Raw genomic sequence first — 16,583 nt, forward strand, 5'->3', positions numbered from 1 at the left:
TGGATGGCCCGTTGAATGAGTGTGATTTTGCCAGGAGTAGGAGAAAGGCATGCCTCTCACAAGGGGAGAACAACAGGGTGATTACAAAGGGACCCGAGCTGGGGGGGTGCAGGACACTTCTGTAGATACTGTGTGTGCAGTGTGCATGCTGAGAGGAAGGGAGAGGTGAACTGAACCAAATACAGCAGAATGGGAGGCCAGGCCGGGAAGGGTTCGCGATCATGCACGGGCAGCAGAGGGACACTGAGCAAGGGGAGAGCTTGTAGGGCGGTCTGTACAGAGGGGGATGTATCTCGCTCTTTTCCTGTAATGCAGTCACCAGGCTCAGCAACATCCCCAAGATGAGAAAGACCCTGTCTCCACCGTCCCAGGTCCCCGTGGGTCGGGCATAAGGGAACCGATGGATTTGGAAAGTTGGCGCTACTCAGCAGCGGGAATCCGATAAGCAAAGAGTGGCCTGGAAGGGCCTGCTAGTCTTTTAAATGTTATGTAAAAACTTTTCTCTCCTCCCCTTCTCCCTGCGATTTCCGTCCTCCTCTCTAGGGTCCACGCAGCATGGAGAGTCACAGGAGAGGAAGGTGGAAAACACACTGCAGGGTCCTGGGGTCCGTTTGCCCTTGGGATCTGCTTCAAAGTCAGCCTGGGAGCAGAGAAGCTCCAGCTAAGGGGAGGACAGCTGCCGTCGCCCGCTCCATACCTGCACTGCAGCTCTTTGCTCAGCAAAGCTTCCAGAGGCTTAGAAAGGATGAAATGGAAACCCAAGTGTCACTGGAAGAGGCCGCACAGCTCGAACTGATGCTGTGTTTACTTGGGCTTCAAATAGAAGCTGGCAGCTCTCAGAAGCAATGGAGGAAGCACCTCCAGACCTACCTCAGGGGCCAGAGAGCCTCTTAGGAGGACCTCACCCTCAGGGGAGGGAGGCAGCCAGCACACGGGCCAAGAAAGCGGCCAAGAAAGAGAAATGAGGGGCGTTTGGGTGGCTCAGTGGGTTAAGCGTCCGACTCTTGGTTTCAGCTCAGGTCATAATCTCCCAGTTCATGAGTTCAAGCCCCACGTCAGGCTCCTCACAGTCAGCTCAGAGATTGGCATTCTCTCTCTCTCTCCCTCTCTCTCTCTGCCCCTACCCTGCTCATTCTCTCGGTCTCTCTTAAAATAAATAAAAAATAAGCTTAAAAAAAGAGAAAGAAAGAGAAATGATGTGAAATATTCTCATGGCCACTCACAAGGTACCAGGGGCCCAGCGCCATCATCAGGGCCGTGTCACAGCACACAAGGGATGCCAGCAGGGGGTGTGCAAAGTGTGAGGGGCAATGGCTTCTTTTCTGCCTCTGTGAGAATCAGCAGCAGAGAAGCTTCTTTTGATGTAAGAGGTGACAACATCCTTCCCTTCAGAGTACATGCACAGGAGAAGACGAAAATGCTAGAAGCCCCAGGGAGTCAAGCAAACAATTTCCCCGGGGCACATGTATATACCCATGTATTGCCTTTAGCCCCTTGACAGGAATCTGAGAAGGACTGAATTTTCCATTTAACAGAGAAAGGCGGATATGGGGGAATCCCGTTATATAACACAATTGTGCCCCCATTTTTTAACTCTAGGCTGGGGTTCTCTGGGAAAATGTTTGTGGCTGATATGTGATCCCATCTTTTTTCCAGCAAGCACACCTCTCTCTCTCCCCCATTCTTCTCAATACCTCCTCTCCTTGACCCCTTTCATCCTGAATGGCACGTCCCCCAAAAAACTCGAAAAGGAAGCTTAGTTCTTATATAAACTTTAAAGAATGTACTTAACATCTTGCTTGAGCATGATAAGCTCTCGCAGAAATAAGAATATCTAAAGTAAAGGGTTCAATTAAAATCATTTGCTCTCACATTCAAAATTCTTTCCTCCCTGATTCCTAATTCTGGCTCTTAGAGACTTCTGAAGATTATCCTTCCATTTTCTCTAAGCAACGGTATCATTTGCTGTCGTTCCAGCTTTTCCTGTCTCTTGTCCCTAAAACTTTCCATCAGCTTTATGTGCCCTGTGATTAATGATGATTTAAGAAAGGTGCCGTAGCCTGGCCCACTTGCATTTGAGGCCCAGAATCCTGGGTAGGGTTTCCTACCTATTACCTCCAGGGATAATGTAGATGACCACTAATCTTCATGGCTTCTGCCAGTCCCAGGAGACCCCAAGGATCACCTTGGTAATTCACTACAATAGTAAGAGAGGGTTCTCTGTACACACAGTGGGGAGACAGGTGGCCAGGCTGGGGACACACAGATCTCATCAATATGGTGTCTGAGAACATCTGTAGCAACTGTTCAGGGAACACATCATCTTCTCAGACACTATTTTTCCAGGGAGGTCAATGAGATTAAAAAGTGCAGGCTGCTCCCCACTTGAACAGCTCATCCCTGCCTTGTGATTTGCTCAGTTCTGTAGGGTATTTGTTGTTATGTGTCTGCCATACAACTGGAGGTAGAGGCTGAGAAAGAGGAAGTGGTTTGTGCAAGATCACACAGCCCACCAGGACAGAGCCCTCCCCCCCAAAAAATACACTACCCACCCAATCCTCACATGTCCCAGGGCTGCCCTATTATGGCAAGCTTCTTGGGGACAGGCTGTATGAGCAGACACGGTGTTGGATGCCAGGGACACACAGAGAAGCAGCACGGGATAAACCTGCTCTCACAGAGCTAACCTTACAGTGGAGGACTTGGATCCAAGGAAGCGGGAGAAGAATTACAAAATGTGGTGTTCTGATAGAAATAATCTAGGGGGTTACAGAAGGAGGAATGTGGGAGGGAGTGCTGCTTGTTTGTTTGTTTGTTTTTGACAGATAGGGGCAGAGATGAAAATTAAACTGAGATCTGCAGTATGAAGAGCCAACCATTTGAAGAATAGAAGATAGGACCTTCCAGAAAGAAGGGAGAAGGGAGAGCATGAGAAAATCTGAGCTAAGAAAGGGCTTGGATGTTGTATCCCCAAGCTGGAAACAAGGCCAGTGTGGTTGGAGCATAGGGAGAAAAGGCAAGGAGGACAGGGAGGAGCAGATTAGGACCAGCACGCAGGCTGACTTCAGCAATTTCAATTTCATCATGAATGAGATAAGAAGCCGCTGAAAAGTTTTAGCAGAAGAATGAACTGATCACACATAATCAAAACTATACTATTTCTGTGTTACACATGGACTTTTGCAGGGTAGGAAGGAGTAGATATGAGCAGAGCAGGGGCTTTGCCGGACTCCCAAGAAGGTTTTCTTAGACTAAGTCAGTGGGAAATAGAAATAGCGATATCCACCAATCCAAAAAACAAAACAGGGGTGCCTGGGTGGCTCAACTGATTAAGCATCCAGCTTTGACTCAGGTCATGATCTCACAGTCTGTGTGTTTGAGCCCCACGTGGAGCTCTGCACTAACAGCTCAGAGCCTGGAGCCTGGTTTGGATTCTGTCTCCCTCTCTCTCTGCTCCTCCCCTGCTCATGCTCTGTCTCTGTCTCTGTCTCTCTCTCAAAAATAAATAAAACATTAAAAAATTAGTAAAAATTTAAAAAAAAAAGAAATAGCAAGCCTCTGGAAAACTGTTTGATAGTTGGTCAAAAAATTTAAACATATTATTAAACCATATAAAACAAGGAAACCCTATCATTTGTGACAACCTGGATGGACCTTGAAAGCATTATACAAAGTAAAATCAGAGACAAATACTGCACAATCTAAAAAAAAAAAAAAAAAGAAATAGGGGTGAAATACTACATGATATAAAAATATATAGAGAAATAGGGGTGAAATGGATGGAATTGAGCCATGTGACAAAATTGGGGTTGGACTGTAATGAGCAAAAAAATGAATCTCAGCATCCCACATATCTGTGACTCAGATTACTGGGTGGCTGGTAATGCCATTGACAGGTTAGGGCCAGAGGGCATGGGGACGGGATTCACAAAAACCAAGACGTAGACGTGGCAGGTCTGTGATATGAGATACAATCCTTTCAAGTGAAAATATCAAGGGGTCAGTTTGGGGTGTGGGTCTGGAGGTCAGGGGAGAGGTCTGGCTAGAGATGTACTTTTGGGAATCTTGTTTTGAAAGTTGATATTTAAGTCTGGAGGGAGATGATACCTCCTAAGGAAAGAATGAAGAGAGGAAATAGGAGAATGTGGCCTCTAGCCTTAAGAATTCACCAAACTTTGGGGGTCAGGTAGAAAAGACAGTAAGGATGATGGAGGAGAAGCAGCCAATGAAGTAGGAAGAAAACTAAAATAGTCCAAAATCTAGGAGAACAGATTGCTTTAAGGAGAGAGTGAGTATAAGCCATGCAGGATGCTGAGGGAGGTATCTCCCATGGAAACGGGGTGACTGGAGACCCTGATGGGAGAAGTCTTGGGGGCAAAGGCAGAAACCAGGGTGGAGCCGTTGATGAGTGAGGACAGCATGAGTGGAGAAGCTTCTCAAGAAGTTTGGCGATGCCAGGAGCAGAGAAACGGGGGACAGCTGAAGGACAAGTGTCCAGTGAGGTTGTTGTAAAAGGGGGAATCCTTAGGCAAGAATGACTGTACAAAGAGGGGTTCGTGATGGAGGCGACAGAGGAGCTGACACAAAGAGTGATGGTCAGTCCAAATACAGGAGGGTACTTAGATGGGTGCAGTTCACATCTGAGCCTCTGTGACCTCAGTGACATGCAAGGTGGGCACATCATGGGAGAATGGCAATGGAAGAGGGAGCATGGATAGCCGAAGAAGAGAGTCTGCCTTCTTCTCAAGACACAGACCAGTTTAAGAGTTTGTATATAAAGTGAATCCAGGCAGCACTGTGGTGTGATCTCTCTGGCCATGTCCAGCAGCTCAGTGTGGGGACTATGATGGTTAATCATATGAATCATCCTGGCTGGGCCATGGTGCCCAGATATTTGGTCAAATATTATTCTGGATGTTTCTATGAGGATCTTTTTTTTTTTTTTTTTTGTATGAGATTAACATTTAAATCAATAAGTAAAGCAGATTGCCCTCCAGAATATGTGTGGGCATGATCCAATCAGTTGAAGGCCTGAACAAAAGCCTGACCTCCCCTGAACAAGAAGGAATTCTGCAGCAGACTGGCTCTGGATTGAACTGCAACATTGGCTCTTCCACAGGTTTCCAGCATGATGGCATAGCTTGTAGATTTTGGAGTTGACAGCCTCTGTAATCATGGCAACCAGTTCCTTAGAATCTCCCTCTCCCTGCCCCCTCTCCCTCTCTCTCTCTCTCCCTCTCTCCTCCTTGTGTGTATGTATGTGTGTATATGTGTATATGTACATATATATTCCTAATACAGGAACCAAGAGGCTCATGGAAGCCAATCCAGAACTGGAAGCGAGAAGCACAGAGATGAGGAGAATTTCAAGCAGGTGGTTAGAGTAAACACTCTCTTATTCAAGGGACATACTCTCTGGATTCACAACGGCCATGATTTGCTAAGGAGACCACTCAACTGGAAGAAGCAAAGCCAGGTTACAATCATATCCTGGTACTGAGTGAAGAACAGACTGATTTCTCTCCACCTGTGATGTTCCTTTCACCATGAAGACCTTTCTCCTCTTCCTTCAGGAGAGATCTTCCCAGCCTCTCGCTAAAACCTGGGCCAAAGGTATTGTGGATCTCAGGAAAAGGCAGGGATACAAAATGGTTCAAAACAACCCCTTCTCAGGATCATTTCTATGGGTCCCCTATTCAAGAAGTCCACAAAGTAAGCCCTTTTAACCTTCTCTGCAAGTGGGGCCACACACAGCCTAACAGAGCCACAGCAAAAGGTTGAAGAAAAGTGACCAGTGAGGATGTTAACTTTATAGTCCTATCACCAAATCCCAAAATCTGCTATGCGTTCTTATTCACCTCACTGGTAAAAGAGGGATTCCCCAGGACTAAATAATACAAGATGGCCAGACCCACCACACCCGACACTGGAGATTGGCAGCTGCCTACCAGTCACACATAGTCACAGCCCAGCAGCAGGCTTTGAGGTGGAAAGAGGGTAAGGTGACCACCGGTTCTCGTGATGGTTTATTTGAACAACTCGTTGGGTTGGCAGGGATGTGACACCCTCAGGCTGAGCAACCTGCAGGGAGCAAGCCAACCTGGCTTAGAGGAACAGGAACTGAGCAGGAGCCTTTCCCCCTTGTGCAAAGGGTGGATCTGTGGAGGCCTTGGGGGGTCCCGGGAGGCTCACAGATGTCAAGGCAGGACCAGCACTTGAAATGTTATGTCCTACAGCACAGAGCTCCAAATTCCTCTTCTCAAATGCTGTGATTATCTTGTGAACAGCACATTTATAATAAAATATTTTGGTACGTGTTAAAGGAATTAATGGGAAATGTAAATATTTGAAATATGCCATGATTTATTTTTTAAAAATGTCTATCCATATGTCTTAGTCAGCCAGGCTGCCATAGCAAAATACCACAGACCGGATGGCTTAAACAACAGAAATTTGTTTTCTCACAGTTCTGGAAGCTGGAAAGCCAAGATCAGGGTGCCGGCATACTCAGGTTCCGGCGAGAGTTCCCTTCCTGTCTTGCAGATGGCTGCCTTCTCACTACGTCCACATGTGGCCCAGGTAGAGAGAGGCTGCTCTCTGGGGATCTCTTCTTACAAGGACACTAATCCCATCATGAGGGCCCCACCCTCATGACCTCATGTGGACCAAATTGTCTCCCAATGACTCCACCCCGGAGTGGAGCTTCACTACACCGGAGCTTAGAGCTTCAAAATATGAATTTGGGGGGAACACAATTCAGCCTCCTGCAGTACGCAGTAGGAAACCACTCAATAATAAAAAGGAAAAGCTACTGACACACAACTGTGTGGGTGAATCTCGAAAGCATTATGTTAAGCCAGACACAAGAGTATATACTTTATGATTCCATTTATACAACATTCTACAAAATGCAAAACTTTAGGGCCAGAGAGCCAATCTGTAGTTGCCAAGGGCTGGGTGTTGGGGGAGGCGATTTACTGCAAAAGGGCATGAGGGACTTTTTTTCAGAGCAATAGATAGAGCAGTTTTATATACTGACTGTGGTCATGGTTACACCACTGTAGGTATTTATCAAAACCTATCCAGGTGTATACTTTTAAAAAGGTGAATTCATCTTATGTGGATCCTGAGAAACTGGACAGAAACCCATGGGGGAGGGGAAGGAAAAAAAATATGAGGTTAGAGTGGGAGAGAGCCAAAGCATAAGAGACTCTTGAAAACTGAGAACAAACTGAGGGTTGATGGGGGGGTGGGAGGGAGGGAAGGGTAGGTGATGAGCATTGAGGAGGGCATCTTTTGGGCTGAGCACTGGGTGTTGTATGGAAACCAATTGGACAATAAATTTCATATATTAAAAAAAAATAAAAATAAAAAGGTGAATCCTATTGCATGTGAATTATTCATTAATACACCTTAACCCCACCCCAAATATCATCTTCCACTTGGATAATGCTTTACATTTAACCATTTATCCATTACTTTGTTGATTCACAACAACCTGGCAAAGTTGTATTATTACCTTTATAAGACACAGGGCACTGGGAGGTAGGTGAGTTTTGAGCTCTTTTAACTTGAAGGAGACCCTGTCTTCTGAGTCCTAAAGGAGAACTCTTCCCTCTCTGCCCAGAAACTCTGCTTGGGCCGTAATGTCAATGACAGCCCCCTCTCCTACACTGGGATGTGTTCTGTAATACATGTTCTCCATCCATTCTTTTATTTTCTTCTCACTAATAAGCTCTAAGGGAAGGATCACTGTCCCACTTTACAGATGAGAACAGAGAAGTGTTAACTAATTGGTCCAAGGTCAAATGGCAAGAATAAGGGCGTCACGATTTGAACCCACATCTAAATGGCTGAATAAAACTGTGCTTTCTAACACCAAGCCCCACACTTCTCAAATACAAGTCTAGTTCCAAATAAGAACCTAAAAAACAAAAGTCTAAAATAATCAGAGGAAACAAGATAATGAGGAGGCTCTTCAAGTAGGGAAGGCTAACAAGACAGTGCTAACCAGTCTTCTAGGTATTTTGTTTTTGTTTTTAGTCCATCGGTCCTTAAAATTTCTCAACCTCTCCAGACACTTCCCAATTAGTCACCTTTCTTGATGCCCCATCCACCTCTCCTAGACTTTCCGTTCTGCCCAAAGTGCAAGCCCGCACTGACTACAACTTGATCAGCAAAAGGCGAAAATGCTGGGCAGGACCAAGAGGTCTCAGCGATGGCACAGCGGCAGACTCCAACAGTGGACACCTGCCACCATCTCACATAAGTGCCACGGCGGGGGCACAGCCTCCCACCGCCCCTATGAAGGGCACCGTCTGTAAATGTCTTTTCACTGGAAGAAGAAGGTCATGACTTAAGAAGAGAACAGATCTTTTCTTTGCCCTTGTCATCGGGGCAACAGCAAGCTTCACGGATGTCTCCATGGCACCCCCCCTCCCGCATACCTGAACATGATGCCGGCAGATTCTTCTTTACAGACAGAGGATCTGGGACAGAAGACGGAGAATGCCTCGCCTGCCTCCTTGCAGCAGGAGGAAAGGAAAAAATTTTGAGAACCTCCCATGAGTTTTACGTGTCATGCTATTAATAGTTAACATCTAAGGAACACTTCATGGCGGGAACACTTCCTTTTTCTTAATGTTTTATTTATTTCTGAGAGAGATAGAGCATGAGCGGGGGAGGGGCAGAGGATCAGAGGCAGGTTCCTTGCCGACAACAGGGAGCCCAATGTGGAGCTCAAACCCACAAACCGGTAGATCATGACCTGAGCGGGGGTAAGACGCTCAACTGACTGGGCCGGCCACCCAGGCGCCCTGGGAACACTTTCTGTATGACAATACATTTATGAGATACTTCCATTATGTCATCTTCACATACATTACTTCATTTAATCCACTCAACAAACCTGTTTGATAAGTACCATTACGACTTCCACTTCACAGATGCCAAAATCGAGGTTTATAAGGATTGAACACCTTGCTTCAGCCACCGCGTCATAGAGAGAGATTTCAGATCCAGAGATGCTGACCCTGAAGTCTCAATTCTTTACATGATACCACCTCCCTCACCTACAGTGTTGGATTATCCACCACCCCCTCCAGTGTTTCTATTTCCCAAATCAGCTCTGAACCCCGCCTAATGCAAGAGAAAAAGTGGGTATTTTAGAGGAATCAGCATTTTTCACCACTCTTCTCCCCAGGGAAAAAAAAAATCCTATGTATCAACTAGTAGTTCATGAACATTTTCTGAGCTTCTACTACATCCCAGGCATTGTACTAGATGTTTCCACATTATGGTACCTAACAGAGGATTTAGATATACAAGAATAGCCCAGGCATGCCCCCCCCCCCCCCCCCCCCGTAACTTAGCACACATCCCTAATCAATCAGGACGCTCACTCCGCTTGGGTCTAAATGCAGCCTCAGAGCCCTTCTCAACACAGAGCTCCAACAAACTGCTAAAATCTGCCAGCATCACACTAGATGAAGCCTACTGGAACTCCCTGCTGCAGAATTCCACGGGGAGAAACGACAGTGACACGGCACCAAGGAATAACAGAATGCAATATTTTCAGCAGAAGTTCTGAGATCAAATCCTTGTTCTACTTCTCACTAACTGGGCATGAGCAAGTAAGTTAAACTCTACTAGCCTAATGGAGATGATAGTAAGATCTCACCTATGTCACAGGACTGCTGGACCCAGAATTGTTGGAAGGAGGGAGAAGAGAAAGCTGTAAAACCAGGAGCCTGGGGCAAGAGTACCAACAAGAGTTAAGACAGTGAGAGAGCACAGAAGACAGATTTTTGCCTGGGACACAGCCTAAGATTTTCTACAAAGGAACCATGCTGGGTGGGGGGTCGAAATGTCCTGTGCTACACCACAAGGTTTATTATGCACAAATGGTGGGAGCCTCTCAGTAAACAGTGGGCTTGAGCCAAGCCACCCACCGCACCCTGAGCAGAAACACGCTGGCCTGGGAGGAGCCTGGCTGCCTGGTTTGACTCCCCGTGCAGCCACACACCAGCTGTGTGATGTTGGGCAAGTTCTCTGACAATTAGAAGGTGGAGAAATGGAGAAGCCAGGATGTGGACATGTTAGCCTTCACAGGTGGTGTCTTATTTCCCTCTTGAAGCAAAGCTGCTGCACTGGCATGATTGTCGTCCTTTAAGAGATGATGAAGAGTCCCAGAGGTTACATGACAGGTCAAGGACAGGGGAGTCACAGAGCTGGGCTTCAACCAAGGGAGTCTGACTTTAGCAATGACCATGGCCCAGGGCACCTGGGTGACTCAGTTGGCTGGGCATCTGACTTTAGCTCAGTTCATGATCTCATGGTCTGTGGGTTTGAGTCCCATTTCGGGCTCTGTGCTGACAGCTCAGAGCCTGGAGCCTGCTTCGGATCCTGTGTCTCCCTCTCCCTCTGCCCCTTCCTCGCTCATGCTCTGTCTCTCTGTGTCTCCCAAAAAAATGAATAAATGTTTAAAAACAAAAAAACAAAAAACAATGACCGTGGCCTTCCTTCCGCTGCCCATTGCCTGAGCTGTGATCTGGCAACTTCACTAAGCCCACATCACACCTCATGCCTTGCCCTTCCTCTGAATTTTTGCTGCAGTGGCCACCCCAAGGATGCCTCATGAGCTGAAAGGAAAAGAGAAGCAGCAGAATTATGAAGACACAAGGTCACAAGAAGGACAAGTGAGGGCTACAGCCCGGCAAGCATTTGCCCTTGGCCACTCTGAGGGAAGAGCTACCCTGCCCCTCCCAAGTGCAAGGCTGTGCCTTTTCCACCTGTCACCAGCTCCTCCAAGGCGAAGCACTGGATATTGCTAAAGCATCCATCAATTTCCAAATACAGTGCTAAATGATGTATCTGGGTCATAAATACTGTATAAGCACTTTGCAAACGGGTTCGTTTTTGTCACCATTTCAACTCTTTTATACATCATTACCTATTCTGACCATTTAGAACAAACTGTTTGAGAAACAGGAGACCGCCCACAGCTAGCAGCAGCCCCTCTTAGATTATTCTCGGAAGATTTGGCAGGGTGACAGTGGAAAGATGGGGGCAGATATCTGTCATCCTCAGATCCACTCACAGTCCAGCCCGCCTGATCAACCTGTGCCCAAGTGCAACCTAACAGGCTTTATTTGAGCCCCGCTGTGGTCATTGGGCACCTTGCTTTGAGCCAGGGATCAAAAGCATCACAATAGAAGGAGACGCAATCGCTCTCCTAGATAGCCCACTCTGGCCAGACACCACATTGTAAAACTCACCCAGCTTTGCCGAGTTGTTGGGCCCAACACCAGAGCAATGAGGCCATTGTCCTTCGGGTAAAAATGCTGGCTGTCCCTAGCTCCATCTCCAAACTGCCAGTGTGACCTAGCTGAAGGGTGGAGAAGCTTCAGAGGCATAGCCTAGTTCAGAGAAGAGCCTCTGGGAGGAGGCTAATTTCTCAAATAACTCAATTAGCATTGAACTTGCAGGTTTGGTTTATTTACATCCTAAGGTAGGGAGGCTCTTCTTATGCTAAGGGTGGATTCGCATGTGGCAAACAGCCCCTCTTGCTGAAGCAACTAGAAGAATGAGGCATACTTAAAATATCTGTGTGAAGGCATCAGAGATCTCCTGAGCTAACGAGGACTTGATGACACAAGAGCACACAGTGAAGTGCAGGCAGGGGGGCGCCTTGTGGCATCTGCCCTTTCCAATACAGTGACTGCTGGCCGAAAACTTGGACAAAACGTAGGTGTCTCGAGAGCTTCAAAGTAGTAACATTGAAGTCTGGAGCCCATCCAGCAGCAAAGGCTCCAGAAAACAGTCCAGACTCTCCATCGAGAACTCTAAAGGGCTCCCCTCTAGGAGCTGGGTGCCAGCATGCACACCAGGGCCACAGAAACTGAAGCCCACCTTCGAATCAGCCCAGACCCCGAGCACTCCATGCAGCCGCTATCAGGCAATTGGAACTGACACACCAGGTAGAGGCTTGTGTGTCCGGGAAGAGTTCTGATTCTGGAATTAGAAAGGCCTGGAAGGTCCTGTTGTGTGTCTGGGTCCCTTAACCATTCTGCCCCTCAATCTCCTACCCTTAAGACAGAGGCTGGTGGAAACAGCACAGAGATGCCTACGGCCTCCCCAAGCACATACTGGGCACCTGGGAAACAGAATCAGGGGTGAGTAGGGAGGAGCAGTGCACTTTAAGGAGGCAGGAGACTAGACCAGCCCCAGCTCCACTGCCTGGCTGTGTGATGTTGGGCACATCACTTGGCATCTCTGGGTCTCAATTTTCTAAGTTATTAATAGAGAGGTTGGCTTACAACCTCTAGGGTCACCAATAAGTTTAATTCTCTGTTTCTTGCTAGGCGTCTTGCAAAGTCTAAGCTAGATAGATAGATGATTGATAGATAGATGACAGATACATGCATAGGTATATACACATATATAGACATACAGACACATATACACATAAATACAAATTTTTATAGAATTGTCGAGTATTTGTGCATATACGTATATATGTGTATGTGAAAAATATATATACTTTTTTTAAAAGTTTTGTGTCTTCTCAAGAATATTTTCATCTAGGGCTTTGTCAAAGGGTCTCTAGCAGGCATCACATAGCAGTGGGAGCTGCAGGGAGACATTTCTGCCTGGACCTTACCAGTTTGTTCTCCCAGGTACAGAGCTCAGGATGCCCCCAGATCACACTAGTCCAGGTACAGCTTTCCCCCTATTCGAGAGCCATCTCCTATTTCAGGCTACAGAGGACTGGAAGCCGGTGGAAGAAGAGAAAGCATTTATAAATAAATCCTAAGAGCCTCCCCAGCTGACTTTGGCAACAAAAAGCACTACACCTGAACCTGTAGCTTCTCCCTTAGGACACTACAGAATTCCTTGAGGCTCTGAGACTGGACTTACAGAGATGCTCCCATACCCAGTGGGTGGAGGGGCCTACAAAAGGCATCTGGCGCTAATGCCAGCTTCCACACACACCAGAGTTTCAAGTTGGCCAGGAGGAGGGATGCCAGCATCCCCAGAGCATGCTCTTGGGGAAAACGCGCTGAGAGAACACGGGAGCTGCTGTCAAGAGAAGACAAGTCAGGGGCTCAGGGCACTGCCTGTGAGAGAGACAAGTGGGGCCGGGATCCCAGCATTCTCCATGGGGTTCTGGGAGAGAAACTGAACATTTTCCTCCACAGAACTATGTAGCTGCTTCCTTGCCGCTAGAAGATTCAGCACAGGTGAACTGATCACAAGTGTGAACACCTGAGCCAGACCTCCTGGCTTTGAAACCCAGCTCTGCCACGCTCTACCTGTGCAACCTTGGGCAAGTCACTTGACCTCTCTGTTCCCTCATCTATAAAACGGAGATCATTGTATCTGTTTCAAAGAGTTATTGAGAGTTACATGAGGGCTTGAACCCTTGGCCCTGGATAAACTCGATCCAAGTATGAATTATCATTATAAAAGTCCTATTTAAAGGTGTTTCAGTAGCCTTCATGTGGGCAAATGCATCTCTCCCAGCATTTCTCTGTTGACTCCTGGGCATGCATGTACAGCTTCAGCCTTCTCTTCCAAGGTACCCTTTTCCCATCTGGGCAACAACCCCTTGTCGGTTTTCTCGCTTTCTCTGGCCCACAGGAAATACTCGCATTTGACCTCAGTCAGTGGGGGTGGAATGACTTTCCAAAGGCATCCTTCTGTTCACTGAGTCACCTGCAGACAGCTTCAGCCACAGGCTCTTGCTCTGTAAATTCCCCAATTTGAGATAGATATCAGACCACTGTGGCTTTCAAGCACCAGGGGACACATGCCAAGAGCTTTGAGAATTCCCATTAACATTCTTCTCAATAGGTTTGGGTCAGAAAGAAAGAATCCCCTGGTCCTCTGCTGCCAAGGGTAAAAACCATTGCACAGCTCTCTCCAAATTCTAATCACCCCTCTCCTCCTTTCCAACTTTTTATGTCCTGTCTTTCTACCCCTTTTCACACCCTCCAGCGGGTAAGTATTTGAGGTTCCAAAACCAGTTTGCAACTATCTCTTCTGTAAATCCTCTAGCAGCAGACTTTGTGATATGGGAACAGTTGGCCTTCGCTGTCTTAGAACAGCGATGGAGGTGCGAGTCCCATTTTAATATCCTTTCGACAGAAAGAGTTCATAAGCGAAAAGCACCTGCTTAGTATAAATACTTTAAGGAAAATAGGCTGGGAACCTCACCGATGGCCATAATTACTCCCAGGGTTCAAGGCTGAAGGAAGACAGATATCCTTGCCTTGGTGTGAGGCCATTTCCTCACCAGCGGAAACGGGCTGCCAGGGGCACTGAAGATGTGATAAATCTGTACAGGAACATTTTCCACCAGCTGCCTGCTAACTTCCCTTAGGGGCCAAGTTCATTATCCTCTTAAAAGCTTGCTTTCTCATGCAGAGGAGCTTGGCAGGCCAGAGAATCTGTGGGTCCTTAGTCTTGGTCTGTGGCTTCCACAAGAACTTATTTCCACGGAACACTGCTCAAGCCCAGGGGCAGCTCCCACTCCCGCACGTGGTCAGCACGTGGCTGTTGTTACTCCTTCTGGGGCCCAGCTGCCTTTCCAGAGGGACCTGAATGTCAGCTGTCCTAGGTTCAAATTTTGGCTCTCCCACTCCCCAGCACTGAGACTTCCAGTGAGTTATGTAATTTCAGCAGACCTCAGTTTTATGCCCTGTAAAATGGAAGTCTTAGCTCCTTGCTTTGAGGCTCTGGTGTGTATGTGATAGGATATTGTGCACAAAGCATAGACCAAGGTGCATGAAACAGAGCAGAGTCTCAGGCACTTTGTTCCCTTTCTTCTAGAGCATGCTATAATCTGTGATTTTTTTTTTTTAATGTTTATTTTTGAAGGAGAGAGAGAGACAGAGGTTGAGTTGGGGAGGGGCAGAGAAATAGGAAGACACAGAATCTGAAACAGGCTCCAGGCTCTGAGCTGTCAGCACAGAGCCCGACACAGGGCTCAAACTCACAAACCATGAGATCATGACCTGAGCTGAAGTCAGACGCTTAAACGACTGAGCCACCCAGGTGCACCTATAATCCGTGATTTCTTTTTTTTTTTTTAATGTTTATTTATTTTTGAGAGAGAGACAGAGTGTGAGCAGGTAAGGAGCAGAGAGAGAAAGACACAGAATCCAAAGCAGGCTCTAGGCTCTGAGCTGGCAGCACAGCGCCTGATATGGGGCTCGAACTCACAAACTGTTAGATCATGACCTGAGCCAAAGTCGAATGCTTAACCGACCGAGCTACCCAGGTGCCCCTATAATCTGTGATTTCTTATATTGCTCTTCATTCCATGGGTCTTAACACCACGTCAGCACCAATACGACACAAAATAAAAACACTGTCCTACACTAGAATAATAGTCTAATAATTTTTACCATCTGCTTTCACAGGGACACAAAATGTAGGTACTGACAGGACATATAGAGGACCAGCCCAACAACCTCTTTATTTCACAAATGAGGACACTCAGGGGACAAGGTAGATGCATGGTTTAGTCCACAGAGCCACTTAATTGAAGATCTGACCCAGAAGCAAGGTCTCCTGCCTAACTTGGGGCTCTGTATCTGATTACTCTATTTCTAGGAGTGGCTGGAAGAGCATGATAAACTACGGATCGAAGAAAGGGGAAGTGTAGGAGGAACTACAACCAGAGTAACAAGCGAGGGTAGGGAAGCCACAGGAAAGACAGAGCCAGAGATGGCAACTTCAAACCACTTATCGTTATTGGGCATGTACTCTCTACCTGCTCAAAGCTACCTGCATTATGGACATTACCATACTTATGCTTACCAGTTCTTTTTTTTTTAAGTTTTATTTATTTATTTAGAGAGAGAGAGTGCACGAGCAGGAAAGGGCAGAGAGAGAGAGAGGGAGAGAGAATCACAAGCAGGCCTCACAGCAGCACAGAGCCTGTTGCGGGGCTCAATGTCATGAACAGTGAGATTATGATCTGAGCCGAAGCCAGGAGTCAGATGCTTAGAAGACTGAGCCACCCAGATGCCCCCTATGCTTAACAATTCTATAAGATGATTCTTACTATTCTCATTCCAACATGGGAAATCCAAGATTCTTGGAGTTGAGTAAACTTGACCTACATCCTATAGTGAGAAAATAGTGGAGCCAGGTCTGTCTGGCTCCCAGTTTGTAGACATCAGGAGAGTTCAATCTGTCAGCGACATAGTCAAAGCATCCAGAAACGATCTGTCCAGGCAAGTTCATATGCCTGCATGTCCAAGATGAAGCCACAAGAATGGCTCCACAGGATGATGGAGATTTGCTCTGCAGAATGTATTCACTCATTCATTCATTCATTCTCTCTCTTTTTATTTTTCCCCTTCATTGAATAAGCACTAACCCCTGTCCCAGATAATGCTGAGAAACTCCTCCCAGGATTTTTGTGCTGCTGCCCATGTGAACATCCCATCCTCACTCCATTCCATGAAAACCATGGGAATGTCCAAAACATCCAGGTAATAGTTCCAAACCCAAATCCATTATGGACTGAAAAAAAAAAAAAAAAAAAAAAAAAGGTGCATTGAAATCCTAAC

This window comes from Panthera onca, chromosome B3 (assembly GCF_046562875.1).
Source record: "Panthera onca isolate mPanOnc1 chromosome B3, mPanOnc1 haplotype 2, whole genome shotgun sequence".
In the NCBI taxonomy this organism is placed as follows: domain Eukaryota; kingdom Metazoa; phylum Chordata; class Mammalia; order Carnivora; family Felidae; genus Panthera; species Panthera onca.